The sequence below is a fragment of the Myotis daubentonii genome, chromosome 2, assembly GCF_963259705.1.
Source record: "Myotis daubentonii chromosome 2, mMyoDau2.1, whole genome shotgun sequence".
NCBI lineage: Eukaryota > Metazoa > Chordata > Mammalia > Chiroptera > Vespertilionidae > Myotis > Myotis daubentonii.
Window position 1 is genome coordinate 132467975 of NC_081841.1, and position 20844 is coordinate 132488818.

The 20844-nt window shown below is 38.0% G+C and overlaps 1 protein-coding gene across 10 annotated transcripts in view; it reads left to right on the forward strand.

Moving 5' to 3' along the window:
• Positions 1–20844, forward strand: part of CAB39L (calcium binding protein 39 like) — a 159561-nt gene that overhangs the window by 39175 nt on the left and 99542 nt on the right. For 4 of the 10 annotated variants that reach the window (XM_059684597.1, XM_059684594.1, XM_059684604.1 and 1 more), the window contains one exon: positions 8647–8846. The exons of 2 other annotated variants lie outside the window; for them this stretch is intronic. The gene's annotated coding sequence lies outside the window, so the exon portion shown is untranslated. The remainder of the gene's footprint in view (positions 1–8646; positions 8847–20844) is intronic. 4 more of the 10 variants (XM_059684599.1, XM_059684596.1, XM_059684601.1 and 1 more) reach the window with 2 other exon arrangements.

Sequence of the window (20844 nt, forward strand, 5' to 3'; positions counted from 1 at the left end):
GTTTTTTTTTAATGTATTTGGGTGCTCCTGCATTGGATGCATATATGTTTACCAGAGTTATATCCTTTTGTTGTATCAATCCCTTTAGAATTATGAAGTAGCCTTCCTTGTCTCTTGTTATGGTCTTCACTTTGAGGTCTATTTTGTCAGATATAAGTATTTCTAATCCGGCTTCTTTTTCATTTCTATTTGCCTGAAAAATGTTTTTCCATCCCTTCACTTTCAGTCTGTGTGAGTCCCTTGTTCTGAGGTGGCTCTCTTATATACAGCATATACATATATGGGTCATGTTTTCTTATACATTCAGTCATTCCATGTCTTTTAATTGGAGCATTTAGCCCATTTACATTTAATGTTACTATTGACTAGAGGCCTGGTGCACAAAAATTTGTGCACTGGCAGGGGGTGGGGTGGGGGGTGTATCTTAGCCCCATTTGTGCCCTCTCACAGTCTGGGACCCCTCAGGAGATAACCACCTGCTGGCTTAGGCCCACTCCCCGGGTGGCAGATGGCAGGCCCGATCCCTCGGTGCCTGCCCTGCCTCCCCGGGCCGCACACACAGCAGAGCCGATCCGGGGGTTGGGGCGCTGCCCCGGGTCGGGTTGCACACTGGACGCCCGGGCGGGCCGGCAGATCGCTGTTGCCCCGCCTGGCCACCCCGGGTCGGGTCGCACACGGGATGCCCAGATGGAGGTCGGGTGGGCTGGCTGATTGCTGCTGCGCCGCCCTGGGTCGGGTCACACACGGACGCCCGCCACCCCGGGTTGCAGATAGCAGGCCCGGATGGTGGCAGGGCAGGAGGGATGGTGCTGTCCCGCTCCACCGCTCTGGGTGGCAAATAGCAGGCCCGGATGGTGGTGGGGCAGGTGGGATGGCACTGTCCTGCCCTGCCTGCAGTATGCAAATTAGCCGCCATCTTTGTTGGCGGTTAATTTGCATATCACGCTGATTAGCCGATGGGAGGCATAGCGAAGGTACGGTCAATTACCATGTTGTCTATTATTAGATAGGATAGGTACTTGTTTGTAGCCATTCTATTCATTATGCCTGTGTTCCTTCCTACCTTTCTATTTCTTCTTTGTACAGCATTCCCTTTAGCATTTCTTGCATTGCTGGCTTGGTTGTGATAAACTCCCTTAGCCTTTTTTGGTCTGCAAAGCTCCTGATTTCCCCTTCAATTTGTTTTATATATTTCAATGTTTCCTGGTTGGGTGCATATATATTAAGAAGTGTTATGTTTTCTTGATGTATTGTCCCCTTTGACCTTATAAAATGTCCATTTTTGTCTCTTGTTATCTTTAAATCTATTTTGTCAGATATAAGAGTGGCTATACCTGCTTTTCTGTGGATGTTATTTGCTTGGAGAATCATTTTCCACCCTTTTACTTTGAATTTACCTTTGTCTTTGTAGCTTAGAAGTGTCTCTTGAAGGCAGCATATTGTTGGGTTTTGTTTTTTGATCCACTCTGCCACTCTGTGCCTCTTTATTGGTGAATTCAGACCATTTATATTTAGGGTAATTATTGATGTATGAGGATTTCCTATAGCCATTTTATCTTTTGTTTTCTGGTAGCTCTGTGTATCCATTGGTTCTTTTCTTTTCTTTTTTTGTCTGTTGTTTTCCATACTCCTTTCTATTCCTCTTTTTTTAAAGCTATGCTTCTTAATTTTGGGATTTTTGCATGGTTACCATTAAGTTTATGAAAAATAAAGTTGTTACATATAATTTTTTTTCTTTTGAGTGTGTCTAATCTCAATCCACCTTTCCCAGTTTGGACCTTTAACCCCTCACCTTTTATGTTTTTGTTTTCCTGAATTATCCCTTTTTATGCTGTAAGTTTTTGGTGATCTTACTCATAGTGTTTTGACCTTATGCTTTTTGTTTCCAGTAGAATAATTCCCTTGATTATTTCCTGCAATAGGTTTCCTGGTGATAAATTCCCTCAGCTTCTGTATGTTTAGAAAAGTCTTTATTTCTCCTTCATATTTAAAGGTTAACTTCACTGGATATATATATATATTTTTTGGCTGATACTTTTTTGCTTTCAGTCATTTGAATATTTGGTTCCACTCTCTTCTGACTTGTAGAGTTTCTCTTGAGAAGTTGGATGATATCCTATAGGTTTTGTAAGTCACCCCCTTCTTTTCCCTGGTTGCTTTGAGAATTTTTTCTTTGTCATTAATTTTTGACTATTTCAATACAATGCACCATGGAGAGGGTCTCTTTGGATTGAGGTAACTAGTTGTTTTGCTTGCTTCTTGGATCCTGGTATCTAGTGTGTGTGTGTGTGTGTGTGTGTGTGTGTGTGTGTGTGTGTTTATTGATTTCAGTGAGGAAGGGAGAGGGAGAGAGAGAATATAAACATCAATGACGAGAGAGAATAATTGATCGGCTGCCTCCTGTACACCCCACACTGAGGATTGAGCCCCCAACGGGGCATATGCCCTGCCCAGGAATCAAACCATGACCTCCTGGTTCATAGGTCGATGCTCAACCACTGAGCCACACTGGCGGGGCTCAAAGGATCTAGTTCTTCCCATAGATTTGGGAAGTTATCCACTATTTATTTAATAGACTCTCCATTCCTTTTCCCCTCTCTTCTTCATCGGGTATGGCTATAGTTCTTATATTGCTTTTCCTGACGGAGTCAAATAGTCCTCATAGAGTTCTTTCTTTCTTTGTGTTTATGCTCAAGTCTCTCTCCTTCCCTTTGCATCATTTCTAGATTCCTGTCTTCGATGTCACTAATCCTTTCCTCCATCTGGTCCGCTCTCCTTCCTATGCTTAGTAGTTTGCTCTTAATCTCCTTAATTGCGTGCTTCATTTTCAAGAGACCTGATTGGTCCATTTATTTATTTATTTATTTATTTATTCATTCATTTTAATCCTTACCCGAGGATATTTTTTCTCATTGAATTCTAGAGAGAGTGGAAAGGAAGGAGGAGGGAGGGAGGGAGGGAGGGAGAGAGAGAGAGAGAGAGAGAGAGAGAGAGAGAGAGAGAGAGAGAGAGAGAGAGAGAAACATTGACATGAGAGAGACACATTGATTGGTTGCCTCCTGCACTAGCCCCTACCTGGACTGGGTTACCTGCAACCAAGGTACATGTTCTTGAACAGGAGTCAAATCCACAACCCTTCAGTCTGCAGGCCAACAATCTAACCACTGAGCAAAACCAGCCAGGACTGATTGGTTCTTTTTTAAAGTTTCAATCTTTGCTAAAGTATTCATTTTTTTCATTAATTTGTTTTCTGAGTGCATTGAACTCCCTTTCTGTATTTTCTCACATCTTGTTAAGTATTTTCAGAATGGCAATCTTGAATTCTCTGTCATTTTATTCATATGTTCCAGCTTTCTTTCTGGAGAGTTTTCATTTTCTTCCTGAGCTTCCTCATTACTGTGGTTATTCATGGTATTTGCTGGTCTCCTTTGTCTAGGCCAGTGGTTCTCAATCTTTTTTGGCCATGCCCCACCTAAGCATCTCTAAAATCCTGATGCCCCCCTGTGACATATCATTCTCATTATTCAAAGAGTGAACTCCTATTCACTTTGTAGGAAGCCTTAAAGGCCATTAACTTGGTCTAAACAAGCTTCCAAAGAACATGGCATCCATGAAAGACAAAAATAAAAGAATGAAAGGACAGTTGAAGTACTGAGGAAGAAATCACTAAGAAGTTGTTGAAAAAATAATAATATGAAGGGATATCAAAAAATGTCAAATAAAGTTTCAAAACATATAATAGAGAACTGAAATGTATAAATATGTCACAATATATATTTATATAGTGTATATGAAGCCCCTAGAGCCATAAGAAATGCAAAAAATTCACTGTTAATAACTCATTCTTGAATTTCCCCCCTTAAAATTCAAATTGCCCCCCTGTGAGGCGTGTGCCCCACGTTAGGAAAAACTTGTCTAAACATACTAATATTTTATATTGTATTATTGTCCTTTATCTAGCAGCTTTCTCCGAAGAGGTCTTTCTATTATTTTTCCAGTAGGTGGTGCTGAATCACAAGATTTTTACCTCTGTGACCTACCAGGGTTGCTCTCCTTAGCTTCTGTAAGACAGTACAGCCCCACTGCTTTGGGGTGGGGTTTGTTTTACCCTCACTGTAATGGCAACCCTGTAGAGTGCCCCCCACGCACCCCACCTAGGGATCAATCAGAGAGGGAAACAATTGCAATTGCAATTCTATTGCAGTAACTGTCAGCAGGTAATATGCTCCTCTACCTGACACCAAGGACAACTAGAGGAGAGCTTTGGGAGTCTAAGGAGTGGCAGTGCTCTGTGCCTCAATTTCTTTGTCTGAAATACCACCACCCAATGGCAGACAGCCACGCAGAACCCCTATGCTGTGTCCTTGCCCGGGTGACTCTGCTGACTTAGCTGCTGTTCGCACTGCTCACCCTGCTGGAGAGCCCACTGAAACTCTCTGTTTCTCCCAGCCCATAGAAGACCTGCTACCACTGGTTTCCTCCCTTTTCTGGCCAAGCTGATTGCCAGCTCCTGGTCACAGGGCTGCGTAGGTGGCCATTTGAGTTCTCCTCCCTTCTTGCCTCCCTGTTTATTCCTAGTTGCCCATCTTTAGATGCTTCAATGCATGGGTCTCTCAGGCCTGCTTCTATATTGACAGGGAGTCCTTAGTTGAGTTATAGTTGATCAACTTGTTGAAGTTTCAAAGGGAGAGGCCGAGTGGATCTCTCATGCCACTATTCCTCTGACCAAGGTTCTTTAAAATATATATATATTGATTTCAGAGAGAAAGGGAAAGTGAGAGATAGAGAAACATCAATGATGAGAGAGAATCATTGATCGGCTGCCTCCTGCATGCCCCCTACTGGGGATCAAGACCGCAGTCGGGTGTGTGCCCTTGATTGGAATCAAACCCCGGGCCCTTCAGTCTGCAGGCCCACACTCTATCCACTGAGCCAAACCGCCTAGGGCAGGGGTGGGCAAACTTTTTGACTCGAGGGCCACAATGGGTTCTTAAACTGGACCGGAGGGCCGGAACAAAAGCATGGATGGAGTGTTTGTGTGAACTAATATAAATTCAAAGTAAACATCATTACGTAAAAGGGTACAGTCTTTTTTTTCAATAGTTTTATTCATTTCAAACTGGCCGGATCCGGCCCGCGGGCCGTAGTTTGCCCATGGCTGGCCTAGGGCTTACCAAGGTGTTTTGTTTTGTTTTTCATTTTCAAGTATTATGAGGGTTTTTTTTTAAAAAAAGAACCTTTACTTATCCCTTGAAGAAATTTTAAGGTATTTTATCATCTTGCGTCCAGAAGATGAAGCTTGTACTATGTTTCCTTTGATAATTTATTGATTTATTTGTGGTCTATTATAAGGTCACTTTTTGTAATTCCTTTGTATGCATCTTAAAAATGGTGTTTAGCAGGTATCAAATATAAACTGTACACAATCATAGGTACTCAGTCTTATTATATATTTTGAATACCATATCTTTATTTTGTGGCTTAGAATCATAGTAAATATAACATCTCCCAATTTGAAAGTGATTTATGAAAATTAACCTAGTAGTTATTCCAAGTGTCTACACCCCCATTACAAATTCTGAATTTCTTCAGTTATTTCAGAACTCTTTCAGTGTAATTTTAGACTCAGCAAGATACTGGGCATTTAATTCCTTTTAATGATTTGGGATTATCTCCATTTCTTTAAAAATCCTATAAAATAAAGAGGTAATATGCAAATTGACCATCACACCCTCACACAAGATGGCCACCACAAGATGGCCTGTAGGGGAGGGCAGTTAGGGGTGACCAGGCCGGCAGGGGAGGGCAGTTGTGGGCAATCGGGCCGGCAGGGGAGCAGTTAGATGTCAATCAGGCTGACAGGGGAGTGGTTAGAGGGTGACCAGTCTGGCAGGCAGAAGCAGTTAGGGGCAATCAGGCAGGCAGGCAGGTGAGCTGTTGGGAGCCAGCAGTTCCGGATTGTGAGAGGGATGTCTGACTGTCGGTTTAGGCCCGATCCCTGTGGGCAGTCGGACATCCCCCGAGGGGTCCCAGATTGGAGAGGGTGCAGGCTGGGCTGAGGGATACCCCCCTCCCCCCAGTGCACGAATTTTGTGCAGCGGGCCTATAGTAGGAAATAAAACTCTAGCCCTTGCCAGTGTGGCTCAGTTGGTTGGGCATCGTCCTTGCATGGAAAGTTTGCCAGTTTGATTCCCTGTCAGGGCACATGCCCAGGTTGTGGGCCTGATTCTTGGTGGGGGCATGCAGGAGGCAGTCAGTCAATGTTTTGCTCTCACATTAATGTTTCTCTCTCCTTCTATCTTCCTCTCTCTAAAAATCAATAAAAATATTTTTTTTAGTGAAAAAAAAATCTCTAAATTTTACAAAACTACCAATTGAAGGAATAGTCAGCAGACTAATCTCTAGTCTTCTTTGATGACTATTTCTTATGTGTTAAGATGTGAATTACCTTATAATATATTTAAATATTAAAAATCTAAATGAACTAGGTTAAGAAACGTGTATATAAATAAATAAATCTGCTTATACCATTCATGTGCATTTAAACAAAAATGTGCATATTAGGAAATATGTATTAAATGTATGCTATATAGATTAAGAAGTAATCCACACTGTATTTTCTTGTTTTTCTGAAGGATTGTAAACAACTGTTTAAAGATATTTATCTTGCCCTAGCAGGTTTGGCTCAGTGAATAGAGTGTTGGCCTGCAGACTGAAGGGTAACATACTTGATCCCCAGTTGGGGGCATGCAGGAGGTAGCCGATCAATGATTCTCTCTCATCATTGATGTTTCTATTTCTCCCTCTCCCTTCCTCTTTGAAATCAATGAAAATATATTTTTAAAAAATTAAAAAAGTGAAGATATGTACCTCTTACTTTATTTAAGCTCATATTCTTAGACATATTTCAGTTCTTCAGAGAGTAGGATTAAACTAATAATAGGGCTAATAACTAATTTTATCATGTCTATAATTGGGGCATAGTATTGGTCATTAGAAGAACCCAAGAATGTTGATTGGTAACACATAGTAGGAGACAGAGTACCCAAAAATCTCTGGAGCTAAGGAGTTAGAACAGAATACTCTAAAACAGGCTCTAGCTAGCATTCTCAGAGATCCAGCACATATTCCAACCTGAGTACATTGCCTCCTAATTCCAAAGACTCCTACAAATGTTACCTACACCTGTCACCAACCATCTCACTCAGCTTTCTACCTAATTCCTCATTCCCAAACCTTACAAAAAGATCCATAATTTTAGGATATTTTACTCTGTAATTATATGTGTATAATAATGAAAAAAAAATTGTAGCCTTTAGCTTTTTAAATTTTCATTGAAGAGGTATTATACATCCTGACCAATAATGCTTATATATGTGTGATGGGCGGTGGGGGGAGGAGACTTTCTAAAGTTTAAAAAAGTAAAGATATGTACCTTTTACTTTATTTAAGCTCATAGTCTTAGACATATTTCAGTAACAAAATCATTACATTAGGTTTGCACATGAATGGTATAAGTAGATTGATTGATTGATTGATTGATTGATTGATTTTAATCCTCACCCAAGGACATCCCTATTGATTTTAGAGAGAGGGGGAGGGAAAGAAAGAGAAAGGGAGAGAGAGGAGGGGAGGGAAAGAGAGAGAAAGGAGAAAGAGAGAGAGAAAGACATTGATGTGAGAGAAACATCAATCGGTTGCCATCCCATACATGCCCCAACCAGGGATTGAGCCTACCGCCTATGTATGTTCCCTGATTAGGAATCAAACCCACAATTTTTCAGTGTATGGGACGACACTCCAACCAACTGAGCTACACTGGCCAGGGTTAAGCTGTTCTATTTATTATCTTTAGTGTCAATATTTTTTATATTCTTTATAATTTTCTCTTTTATAATCTCAAATGTTGATTCTAAATTTCAAAATATACCCTAAAAATATATATACCCTATTTAAAAATACATTAAGTTTTCACAAAATTAATCTTTAAATTATGAATACTCTAATTCTAAAATCTCCTTAGGTTTTAAATCTCAAGATTAATTTTTTTAAGTATTTTAATTTCAAGGTAAAATATTTGAATACTTACTTGCTACACTTTCTTATTATGATTGGGAATAACATCTTCCCTAAGGAACTAGTATATTGGCAGATGAATCTGTTATTATCACTTTCAACATACCTTTATTAGAAACCTTTATTTACATTTTTAAACAAGATGGTCAGACCAGTTTAATCTGTTGACAAAACCCCATGCATGAATAAGTATAGGACTTAAAGGGGAAAAAATGTAATGAGAAAAAGGTTTTGTTTATCCCTAGACTCTTTTTTTGGCAAAGAATGAAGGTTGCCTCAGCTTAATTTTCTTATACACATTCTTGTGACGTTGCAAGATTTGTTCAGAGGAAGAAAAAGAGGGGAGGTATGACTGTGTGGTTATGTTTCTAAAAAGGGTGTTAGAGAGGGAGAAGAGAACACATAAGCAAGCTGGTTTGACCAGAAACAGAACTGCCTGTGACAGATTAAAAGCAATGCTTGGAATCTGAGAGCAAGCAAAGAGAGTGGAAATTTACAGCTGCCTTGTGTGAGTGTTCAAGTGATCGTATTCTGCTAATGTTTTTCGGTGGTAACTGTTACTCTTCAAAGACAGAGGCAGAAAGTCAAGACTGGATTGTGGAAACTCTTTTCTCTGCCACGCTTTGGTAATAGGAATCACCCTCTGTTGAATGGAAGATAAAGGCTACTTCTTCTGAAGTCCTTTGAGCCCACGAGAGAGCTGTCTTCAGCACCTCACCATGTGTCTACTTGTTGTTGCTTAGACAAGCCTGGGATTTCTATAACATTTGGTGAGTATCAACCAGGTTATCTATACCAGTTCATAGAAATGGAATTAATATGTTAAACTTCAGTTTCAGTTAAAGTTTTACAGTTATTGCTTATATATTCATTTTAAATCATGTTGTTACCTTGTTTCTTTGTAAATGATAAACTGCTGTTACTAGGAGAGGTTTAAAAAAACAAAGACTACAAAACAATACTCCTCTGTTGCCTAAGACACTTGAACCACTACCAACTATTCTCTGTCTGTGAAATATCTTATTTTGGAAACGGGTTTTTATTTACAGAGTTTCCAAAAATAAAATAATGGCAGTATATCATTTTTCACCTTACTCTTTCAACTTCATGAAAATTCAAAAGTTATATTTTTCTGCCTAGTGTCAGTAAATTTAAAATTACCATTGTGATATTTGGTATTTTCAGTTTTAAATTACAGAATTCTCATGATTCAAGTGGCACATGACCTCTTGAAAGTTCCATAATAAAAATAAAATTAGACAATTTACATGTTAGATTTACCGTTTGATACAAAATGAATGCACATGGATTTTAAATTAAGGAATAATGCAGCTGTATTGTTCTTATAGTTGCTCCCAAGCTCTCACATAATGGTCCACTGGAGAACTAGAATAACCAGATGCACATATATGTAAGAAAGCAATAGAGCAGAAAAAAGAAAAAGAAACTCTTAAAATATGTATTCACATTCTGATATAAACTTAGCATAGCAGAGTGTATGCTAATTTTACATATCTCATTTTAAGGGCATCAAGGGAAGGCGTGTAATCATTCTTATGCTGGAGGAAGGAAGTACATATTGTTAGCTGCTAAACTGAGTCATTGTGTAAAGATGTACCATTCTAAGCAAAGTTTCTAATCTGCACTTTGCCAGCCTCAAAAAATGTCCTTACTGATTCAAGTAAGTTCTTTAAACAGAACAACTTAGCTGAAATGAAAATTTCAGCAGAGTGTCAGTACACATATTAAAAGGATTTGTACCCTAGACATAATATAAAATGGCTATCCTTTCTCTAATATTTCCTCTATGTATATGGAAGCCAGTAGAACAGGTTTTGTTTTGTGGGATTTTTTTTTTTTTTTAGCTTGTTGATCTATGTATAATAAGAAGCTCAGCTGGTCTGTGGAAACCTTTTCTGGACAAGTATCTTACATTTAAAGTCAAAAGTAAATACAATAGAGATAATATCACAAACCAACTTTTACTTCTTTACAGAATTTCCCACACTCAGTCCTTCTTGGACTGATAGAAGACTGGCACACTTCATAATCTTGAAAATAATTTTATTTTAAACTAACAATTCATTGTTATTATGTTAGTGGTGGCACCATTTCTTAAGCTCGTACAGAAATAAAGAATAAGTTATGCCCAGTTTACAAATATTTTGTATTTGAGAAGTTTTTTTGTGAGTCGGTTGTTGAGAATTTGGGACCCATGTTCCTTGGGAATCAATTTAACAAATTATTGTTGGCTTTTATTATAGCCTAAGAATATGTTTTACTCACATGGTAGCAAAACCATTGCCATCCTGAAAAATACTTGAAAATTAGTTTTAGTGATGAAACTAAATATAAAAACAATTATGTTGAATGAGACATTATCTTTATCCAAACTATTAATGCTTGAAGAAAAGCAAGTTTACTAAGAGATGGATGGATATTTGGAAGAATGCTTATAAATTGGATTTCTAGCTTTAAGAGCTTTCAAGATTAATTGCACTGTTTATGAGATCTAAGCTCATGTAAAATCAGTGATTATTCTTTTCCTTGCTACAGAAATATTTCTAGCCATTGCTTTTTTGCTTATGATTTATTTCAGAGGTCTAGCCCAGTGTTCTGACACATAAGTAGGTATCTAATAAATAGATACAAGAAGAAGACTAAACTATTTATTCACAAAAAATGGAATTGAGTAATTTTTCCAAATTATTCTAAAAAGGAGAGGGGGTTAAGGGCACATAGTTTTCATTATGAGAGAGATGACCTGACAAGAACTGATTGAAATGTGAGACTCTAACAAAGCAATGTACTAGTAATACAGAATAGACCTAACTATTAAGCAAAAAAGAAAAAAACATAGGATAACTTGGTGGTAATCCTGAATAAGTAGGGATGCTGATGAGGGAAAGCAATTTACCAGCTAGGTATCTTGAGTACATAAGACATTCTGAAGTAAGGTATCAACTTTAACTCAAAAGAATTATGTATTTGCCTGTGTGTACTAGGACCCATAAGAAGAAATGTGGCTTATTTGGAAAATTCCAATTAGGTTGCAAATTAAGGTTAGTTACTCTGCCCTAAAAGTTCCTCTAAAGTGCCAAGATATAAAATTTTTAAATTAGTAATGCAATGAACAGATATAAAAATCAATAACAAAATAAATAGGCAATGAATGCAGATTACACTTATATTGTATGATCCTTATATTGTACAGAAAGACTTTTCCATTTGATTAAAAAACACTACACTTTCTTTAATTTTTTATAAATTAAAATAAACCTACCACTACATGAAAAAAATTCAGAAAAGTTCAGGAATTACCATTCTTTTATGTGGCAAATTATTTAAAAAGTAATGCTTTTGAGTATTCCTAAATGATATATAATAGTTGCTTAATAAATATTGATTGATTGATTGATTGATTGAATAAAATAAGGTGAAATAGTTTAGACAGTTTTTCATTTCTAAGATACGGATCTCTGTTTACATATACATGTACGTATGTATTTAAAATGTAGCTTAAAGATAATATTTACTGATATTTCTTTAGCAAGCGGAAAAAGCTATCAAATGCTTTTTCATTGTGGTCCTACTTAGTATTCCATCAGTAATGAAAATAATTGGTTTAAGCTGAAATCTTTATTGCTTTTGAATGATATAATATACTTTTCAGTTTTGTGACTTATATGTCTTAAGCTTCTAGCAAAAACTCTTCTAGGCTTTTGCAGCTTTGGAAATATGAAAGGCTATATTAACCTACCCAGCCAGAAAAACTACACACCTGGAAGTCTATAGGATGCAAGTTATCTTCAGCTAAATTACTTTAATCTCTACTCTCCCATGTTAATGTTTTTATAGATTGACAGTTCATAGACAGGCACAAGGGCTTACTGAAGCTATGAAATAGTTATATTTCACACTATAACCAAAAGCCTTGTCTTAATACCAATAACAGTATCTAGTCAAAATTTGGTGATTGTTATGTATGTACTTAGAGTAAAGACTAAAAATAAAAGTGAATTTTGAGTTTCCTTTGATAATTCTGTTGTGAAGAATGACCATTGTGAATTTCAGAGATCTGATGTTTGATTACAGTTACTAGTTTTTATTTTGTTTTAATTATAAAAATATTTTTATTGATTTCAGAGAGGAAGGGAGAGGGAGAGAGCAAGAGAGAGAAACATCAGTGATGAGAGGGAATCATTGAGTGACTGCCTCTTGCACACCCCATACTGGGGATTGAACCCTCAACCTGGGCATGTGCCCTTGACTGGGAATTGAATTGTGACCTTCTGGTTCCTAGGTCAACGCTCAACCACTGAGCTACACCAGCTGGGCTACAGTTACTAGATTTTGAGAATACTAACCTAGCTTCAGATCTCAGCTATAAATTGAGATTATAAAATTTGAATGTAAAATTATTATTTATTGACAATCATTAATATCTAATAGGTGTAGAAAATTTTAGCTCCAACAAATGACTGGAGCTGTCAACAGAAATGTTACTAATGAATGAAATTACTGGTTGCTTTTTCTGGAAAAGTCATCATAGCAAGTGATTGAACTCCCCATCTCCCGGTCGAACTCCCAAGGGCACACTTTGCCAATTAGCCTTTTATATATATAGATTAACCCTCTACCGTTTATATTCATATCACAGAATTTCTCTTATTTGCCTATAATTTTATTTCATCCATAAAAATTCAAAAATTTTATTAGATTTGTAGCATATTTATATGGACTCTGACATGTCAGTCTTTTTCTTTGAGATTATTTTATCACTTCTAAAAATAGACAGATAATTTTACATCAAGAAATTTGGCCTGGCCTGTGTGGTTCAGGGTTGAGCACTGACCTATGAACCAGTCAGGGCACATGCCCTGGTTGTGGGCTAGATTGCCAGTAGGAGGGCATGCACGAGGCAGCCAATCAATGATTCTCATCATTGATGTTTCTTTCTATCTATCTATCTATCTATCTATCTATCTATCTATCTATCTCTCCCTTACTCTCTGAAATCAATGAAAATATATTAAAAAAGAAAGAAATTTGACAGTCACTTGTAACTTATTTTAACATCTGTATCTGGGCTCTTTTGTTCTATTGGTCTGTTTTTCCCGTGCAAGTTTTACTTAAAATTTGTTGTCCTTGCTTTTTGGTATGCCTAATTTAGTTACCAAAAATTTTTTTGACTTGTGATTGGAATTGTATCAAACCAAAGGCTTGTGGAATAATTGACATTTTAATGATATTTAATTTTTCTATTCAAAACAAGATAGGTTTTTCTGCCCAGCTGGTGTGGCTCAATGGTTGAGCATAGACCCATGAACCAAGTTTGATTCATGGTCAGGGCAAATGCCTGGGTTGCAGGCTAAATCCCCAGTGGGGGGTTGGGGCGGGAGTTTGCAGGAAGAGCTGATCATTGTTTCTGTCTCTCTATTCCTCTCCCTTACTCCCTCTCTAAAAATTCAATAAAAAAATATCTTTTTTAATAAGATAAGTTTTCCTGCTGAGATCTTTTCTAGCTTAGTTATTTGGGTTTTTCCTCAAATCTCTTTATTGTTTCAGTAAAGAAGAAATGTACTCATCATAAATAATGCAGAAAAACACCAAGATAGAAAAAATTTTAATGTTTTACAAATTTCATAATTCAGATAATACCATTAACATTAGCTGAGCCACATTCCAGAAATTGTTCTGTGGATATATACAATTAAAAGGATGGCTTGGTGAAGGATTGAATCCTTCCTATATAATAAAATCCTAATATGCAAATTGACCAAACAGCGGAATGACTGGTGGAACCACCAACTATGATGCACACTGACCACCAGGGGGCAGACGCTAAATGCAGGAGCTGCCCCCTGGTGGTCACTGCGTTCCCACAGGGGGAGTACCGCTCAGCCAGGAGCAGGGCTTACAGCTGGTGAGCACAGTGGTGGTGGCAGGACCCTCTCCTGCCTCCGTGGCAGTACTAAGGAGCAGCGAGCCGAACGGTAAGGAGCAGCGAGCAGGTGGGTGATAAGGAGCGAGGGATCCTGGATTGTGAGAGGGGTCCCGGACTGTGAGAGGAATGTCCACCAGGGGGGATCAGGCCTAAGCTGGCAGGCAGACATCCCCAAGGTGTTGGGCTTGGAGGTGTCCAGGAGAGGCCAATCTGTGAACCTTGACAAGCTGCTGCTAGTGCCAGGCCTGGTGCCACTTATCCAGAGGTATGTGGCATACCAAGGCCAAATGCTGCTTGTTTGAGAGATTTTAGGAAAGTCTGAATCCTGAGCTAGGATAGGCCATTCATATTGTAAATCCACTGGAAAAAGCTTGTTGCGGGGGGGGGGGGGGCTGCAAATTGGGTGGGGTGGAATCTCAGGGAATCACCAGGGTGGAATAGATTCATGGAAACTCAGATATGGCACCTGTCTGTCAGCACTGTGATGGGTCGATCTCAGCAAAAGAACAATGTCCTCTTCTAGCACTTTTGTCTGGGAAATAGCTGCTCCCAGTTCTTGCCCTGATGCCAGATAAGCTGCTACCCCAGCACTGGAGCTCAGAGGGAGGCTGAGTCCATGCATGGACCCTTTGAGAGGAACTGCCTGCAACTCCAGCAACCCTCCATGTCACTTGGTCACAATACCCACATGTTTATAAACCGAAGTTACAGTGACTTCTCTTTCCAGCACTGGAACCCTGGGCTGAGAGGTCTGGTGTGGGGCTGAGATCCCTTGCTCCTTACGGGGACCTCTGTAGCCAAGATATCCCTCCCTGATTTAAAAAAAAAAAAAAAGGCCACATGTAGTTCTTGGACCAGGCCATTCGGTGCCTTCACTCCTCCTATTAGTCTCAACAACAGGCCATTCTGCACCTCCACTCCTCCTACTAGTCTCAACATGGCTTCTTATTTAATTCTCTAAATGTAGGACTTCTGTTCAGCCATATTTCAGGCAGTTTGAATGATGGTTGATCTGTGGTTTAGTTGTAATTTTGATGTGGTTGTGGGAAGAGACAAATACTGCATTTACCTATGCTGCCATCTTGACTCTCCTTCTCTCTATAGATTTTTATTTTATTTTATTTTATTTATTTATTTATTTATTTATTTGTTTGTTTGTTTATTTTTAGATTTTTATTTTATTGGATGGCTTTTTATCATCATCTGAAATAATTATTTGATTTATTTATATAATTTACAATTATTAAATAATGTGATTTGATATATTGTTCTCTAAACATTCTTTGATTTTATTGACAAGAATTTACTTAGAGCCCTGGCTGGTTTGGCTCAGTGGGTAGAGCATCAGCCTGTAGACTGAAGGGTCCTGGGTTTGATTCTGGTCAAGGGCATATACCCGGGTTGCGGACTCAATCCCCAGTGTGGGGCATGCAGGAGGCAGCCAATCAATGACTCTCTCTCATCATTGATGTTTCTATCTCTCTCTCCCTCTCCCTTCCTCTCTGAAATCAATCAATATATATATATTTTTAAAAAAGAATTTACTTAGAATCTACACTGAACATTTTAACTGAAAATAATTTAAATTACTTCCCTAGTAACTCCTGTTCCCATTTCTATCAGTAGCTTTTCTAAACTTTTATATTTCCTTAAAGTCCCTATAATACTTATCTGTTCTTCATCTCTCTCCAGCAGTGACTTGTTCTACTTAGCAGAGAAAATAGAAGTCACAAAATAAAAAGCCTATATAATAAAGAGGGAATATGCAAATTGACTGTCACTCAACCACAAAGATGGTGGAGCCCACAGCATAGGTGGGGTTTCCGTAACATAAGATGGCTGCGTCCACAGTGGAGGCCGAGTTCCCATAACGAGCCTTAACGAGCAATCAGCAGGGACCTGAGGCTGTGCCCCCTGCCCTGGCATCAGGCCAGGGGACCTGAGGCCACTCCCCCCACCCAGTGGGGCTTGACGGGGAACCTCAGGTGCTCCCCCCGCCCTGGTGTAAGGCTGGGGGACCTTAGGCTGCGCCCCCAGCCCCAGTGCCAGGCCAGGGGACCTCAGACTGCACCCCCCACCTGGTGGGGCTTGATGGGGGACCTCAGGCCGCATCCCCTGATCTGGAGCCGGGCCATGGGACCTGAGGCTGCACCCCCTGCCCAGCAGGGCTTGACAAGCATGGGACTGGCCGGGTCTGGATCTAGCCCAATGCGGGGGTGTGGAGGGGGCTGGCCAGGTCTGGGTCTCATGTGATTTTGAGGCGCACATGGGTGGTCAGGGACTTGACTGTGGATCCCGTGGTGCACCCCAGACTCTGACAGGAGGAAGATTTTCATATACATTTTACTAATTTTCTTTCATCTCTGATACTTTCCTTATAGAGAAAGAGAAAATGGCATTATTAAAATATTTCCTCTAATTAATCCCCACCAGGCCACTAGTAGATATATAATATAGTCTTTATTTTACCCAACATGTATAAAATGTTATTCATTTTATAAAGGAAATTGACAGATGTTATATGTTATATGTAATCTATAAATATATTTCCTATTTACAATAATAATTAGATAAAATATCTACACTATATAAAGAGTAAGGCAAACGTAGGTTTATAGTTCATATGGAAAAATAATACAGTAATTAATTAATAAAAATAAATTCTGTTTCATGTACTCACAATTATAAACCTACTTTTGCCCCTCCATGTATATATATAAAACCTATACTACACACACATAGAAAAACTTTGTGTTGTCTTATATTCATGTAATATTGCTTGGCATATCTTTAGGCATCTCTTTATTCTCAACATTTTTCTATCATTTTGTTGTTTTATGTCCCTTGGGAGTTTATAGCTGAATTGTGTGTGTGTGCACTGACTCAATTTGAGTCTTGATTTTTTAGTAGTAGAATTTAACACATTTGCATATAATTACTGTTGTTTGCTCTTATTCTTTCCATATTGCTTCATATTCTCTCATTACTATTTGCTTGTTCTTTTATTTTTTCACTCCTGATTCTTACTGATTCAGTTAAATTATTTTTGTTCTTTTTTCACCCTTTTGATAGTTGCAAGTTCTGCATCGTAACATCTGTCATTGTTCCTTGAACAAAGTACTAAATCTATAAAAGAATTTTACTTATTTGCATTATTCCAGGTTACTGATGTTAGTTTTTGTTACATTTTGCCTCTAACAGAATACTGTAGGAATACTTTTTTAACAATTGTATTAAGCTTCACACACACATATCAGCCTTCATTTAGACTTAACTTTAAATTTTATCAGGTTTTTTGCTCAGCTCCATGTTTTTCAAATATTATTTTCATTTGCCTATTTCTTTTCCATTTCCAACCTTAGGTAATTTCACTTTGCCCTCACAAGTGCGTAATACTTTGACAGAGTACAGAACTCTAAATTAAAAATCTTTTCCTCTAGAAGCTATGCTGGGGCTGACTGGCAGACCCTGAGTGACAGATGAATGGATTACTCTGGCACAGATTTCTGTGAAAGAGAGGGCTAAGGGACTGCTTGGCTATAGCAACCAAGCAGCCTCATTTGCCTGTCTCCTTAGGCTTTTATTGTAACAACAGCTTGAACTAAAATTAACTATTAGATACTATCAGCAGGGTAAGCATCCTTGAGAAGGCACAAGCTTCTACAAGGTCATGTCTAAAGATTAAACATAGAGATTCCAGTAAAACATCCAGACTTGTTTGGAAAAATCAAGGCAGGGTCTGCCACCTTTGGTAAGGTTCCCCTAGAGATCCCCAACCTTTTGGAGAATCCTCCTTACAGACTTTCCAACCAAGTCCCGTGCTTCCCCACAAAGCTATGTAAAGAAGGTTTCACTGTTTTTTTGACATTTGATTTCAAGTTATAAATCTTGTTTCTTCTGTTAGAGTCTGGTTCTTAGGTGCTACTCTCTTTTGGAAGTTTGTAGGATTTCTCTTTAACTTTAGAGTTCAGAAATTTTTTAATGTACTTAGAGTGAGCCTTTTCACATTTCCCCTGTAAAACCATTAGTTTGCATAAATCTGGAGACATGTACCTTTATTCACTCAAGTAAATATTTTTTTTCTTTGTTGATTTATTTGTTACTCTCTCTTCACCAATTATCTGTTTTTGTTTTTCTTTAAGAATTCATATTTGATCAATATTGGTTCTCCAGACCTACCCTGTTTATTTCCGACCTTTCTCAATGTGTTCTTCTTTGTTTTTCTTTGTTTGCTCTCCTTTTTTGGAGATTTCCATGGCTTGGTCTTCAATTAGCTTTTTGTTTTTCAATTCTATGCCATTCTGCCAGTCAGCTATTTTACTGCATTTTTAGTTTTAAGCACGTTTTTTTGTTCACTGTTTACTTCTTTTGCATGGCAGCCTGTTCTTATTTTATGAATGTAATAGCATATTTTGGGGGGAGGGATATTAAATATATTTTTTTCTTGTTTTAATTCCTTTCTTTCCCCTTTCCCCAGGGATTTGCTCTGTTTATATTTAACTTGCATTCCCTTGACTTTCCTCAAATGCCTGGTGATTCTTGATTGTGATTTATATTTTTAAGCGAGGGACTATATTAATTGGATATTGGTATGACTTTCTTCAACTACCTAAAGAAACGGGCAAAATATAGAAATGGAAAATTTACAGAAAAAGAAAGTTAAAATGCCAAGTAAGAATATGAAAAAATGTTCATTCTTGTTAGTCATTGAAAAATACAAATTATAATAATAAAGGAGTAACCTTTTATAACTGTTATATTGGCAACATTTTTACATTGTTGGGAAGAACGAAGCACAACTGGGACTCATGCCAGTGAGAATATAATTAGTCTAACAACTTGGGAATGTAACGTGGCCATTTCTAGTAAAGATGATCATACTGTTTGTGCTCCTTGAATCCATTTTAGAGCAGTGTTTTTTAAACTTGAGCTTGTAACTCATTACCAGGTACTGAAATCAATTTAACAGACAATGATCAGTACTTTTTTAAAAACTATATTTTTTATTGATTTCAGAAAGTAAGGGAGATGGGGAGAGAGAGAGAAACATCAATGATGAGAGAGAATCATCGATCAGCTGTCTCCTGCATGCCCCACACTGGGGATCAAGCCCGCAACCAGGCATATGCCCTGACTGGAATCGAACCCTGACCCCCTGGGTTGATAGGTTGACACTCAACCACTGAGCCATGCTGTCTAGGAGATCAGTACTTTTTTTAAATGATGTAAGATAAAACAGGTAGAATAGAATGGAAAATATCCAGAGAGCAGGTATTGTTTCATGAAATAATTATATAATCATTTATACATTACTTGTTCTAGGTCACAATGTAAAATGCATTCCTAAGTATGAATCACTCTAAAAAAGGGGGTGAAACCACTGCCTTAGAGACATTCTCCTACAAATGTACAAGTAAACATGCAAGATAATCTGTATTACAATTATGTTTGCAACAGTAAACAATTGAAAATAATTAGAACTCAGAGAATTAGTAAATAAATTTCAATATAGTCATACAATGGGATGGTATACAGTAGGTAAGATGAATAAATTAGAGATTTGTGTATCAATACAAATAAATCTCATAACATAATGTTGAGGGAAAAAGGAACTAATGGTATGATACCATTTATATAAAGCTAAAGCATACACAATATCTCATATTATCTATAAATGTTGGTAAAAAGTGAAAACATATATAGGAAAGATAAATGCTAAGTAGGCACAGTATGAGCCAGAGGCGAATAGGATCAGTGAGACATACCAAGGGGGTTGCTTCAGTTGTTTTGTTTTTTAAGCTAGGTGGTAAATATTGAGAAACACATTACATTGTTCTCTACCTCTCCTTCTGTATGTCCAAATATTTTATTTAAACTAAATTAAATTAAATTAAAACACATAGGCAGAAAAGTCCTGTTGAAGTATTTTGATTATCTTGACCTTGTCATAATTTTGTGAGTCAATTGTTATAGCCAGGGAAGTGGAAGAAATACTCTGGCCACACCTGGGTCCTATTCCCACCCTTTTGGTAGGGTGGGGTGGGAAGTAGAACAGACATGTCTTATCACCAGAAGAAACAGGACCAAACAGTTACCAGAGATTTTCTTTTTTTGTTGTAATTTTAAAAAATTTTTATTGTTGAAATTATTACTTATGTCCCCCTTTTCCACCCATTGACCACTTCTAGCCCACCCCCACACCACCCCCTACCCCTACCCCAGGCCTTCACCACCCTATTTTCTGTGTCCAGGGGTTATGCATATATGTATACAGTTCTTTGGTTGATCTCTTCCCACCTGCACACCCTCCCCTGCCTTCCCTGAGATTCCACAGTCTGTTCCATGGTTCTTTGTCTCTGGATCTATTTTGTTCATCAGTTTATTTTGTTCATTAGATTCTTCATATGAGTGAGATCATATGATACTTGTATTTCTCTGACTGGCTTACTTTGCTTAGCATTAAAAAAAAAGGCTGTGATACATTTATACCATGGAATACTATGCAGCAGTAAAAAAGGCGGGGGGTCTCTTACTTTTTGAGACAGCATGGAGGGACCCGCAGAGATTTTCTTTTACTTTTCTGATTCAGTTGTTTTCATCCTTATTTTCTTAGAGATTTTTGGGGTAGTTTCCTTTTTAACTTATTTAGTTGAATTCTTATTTATTTTTATTCCCAGAGGTTTTAATTATAATTGTAGATTCTCACCCTCTCACATGTCCTGCCAACAATATCAAGGCTCCCACTCAAGAACTATTTCTGAATTTTAGCATTTATTTTATTGAACCCTTGTGTGCTTGATTCATCTCATCTTTTTGTAAAA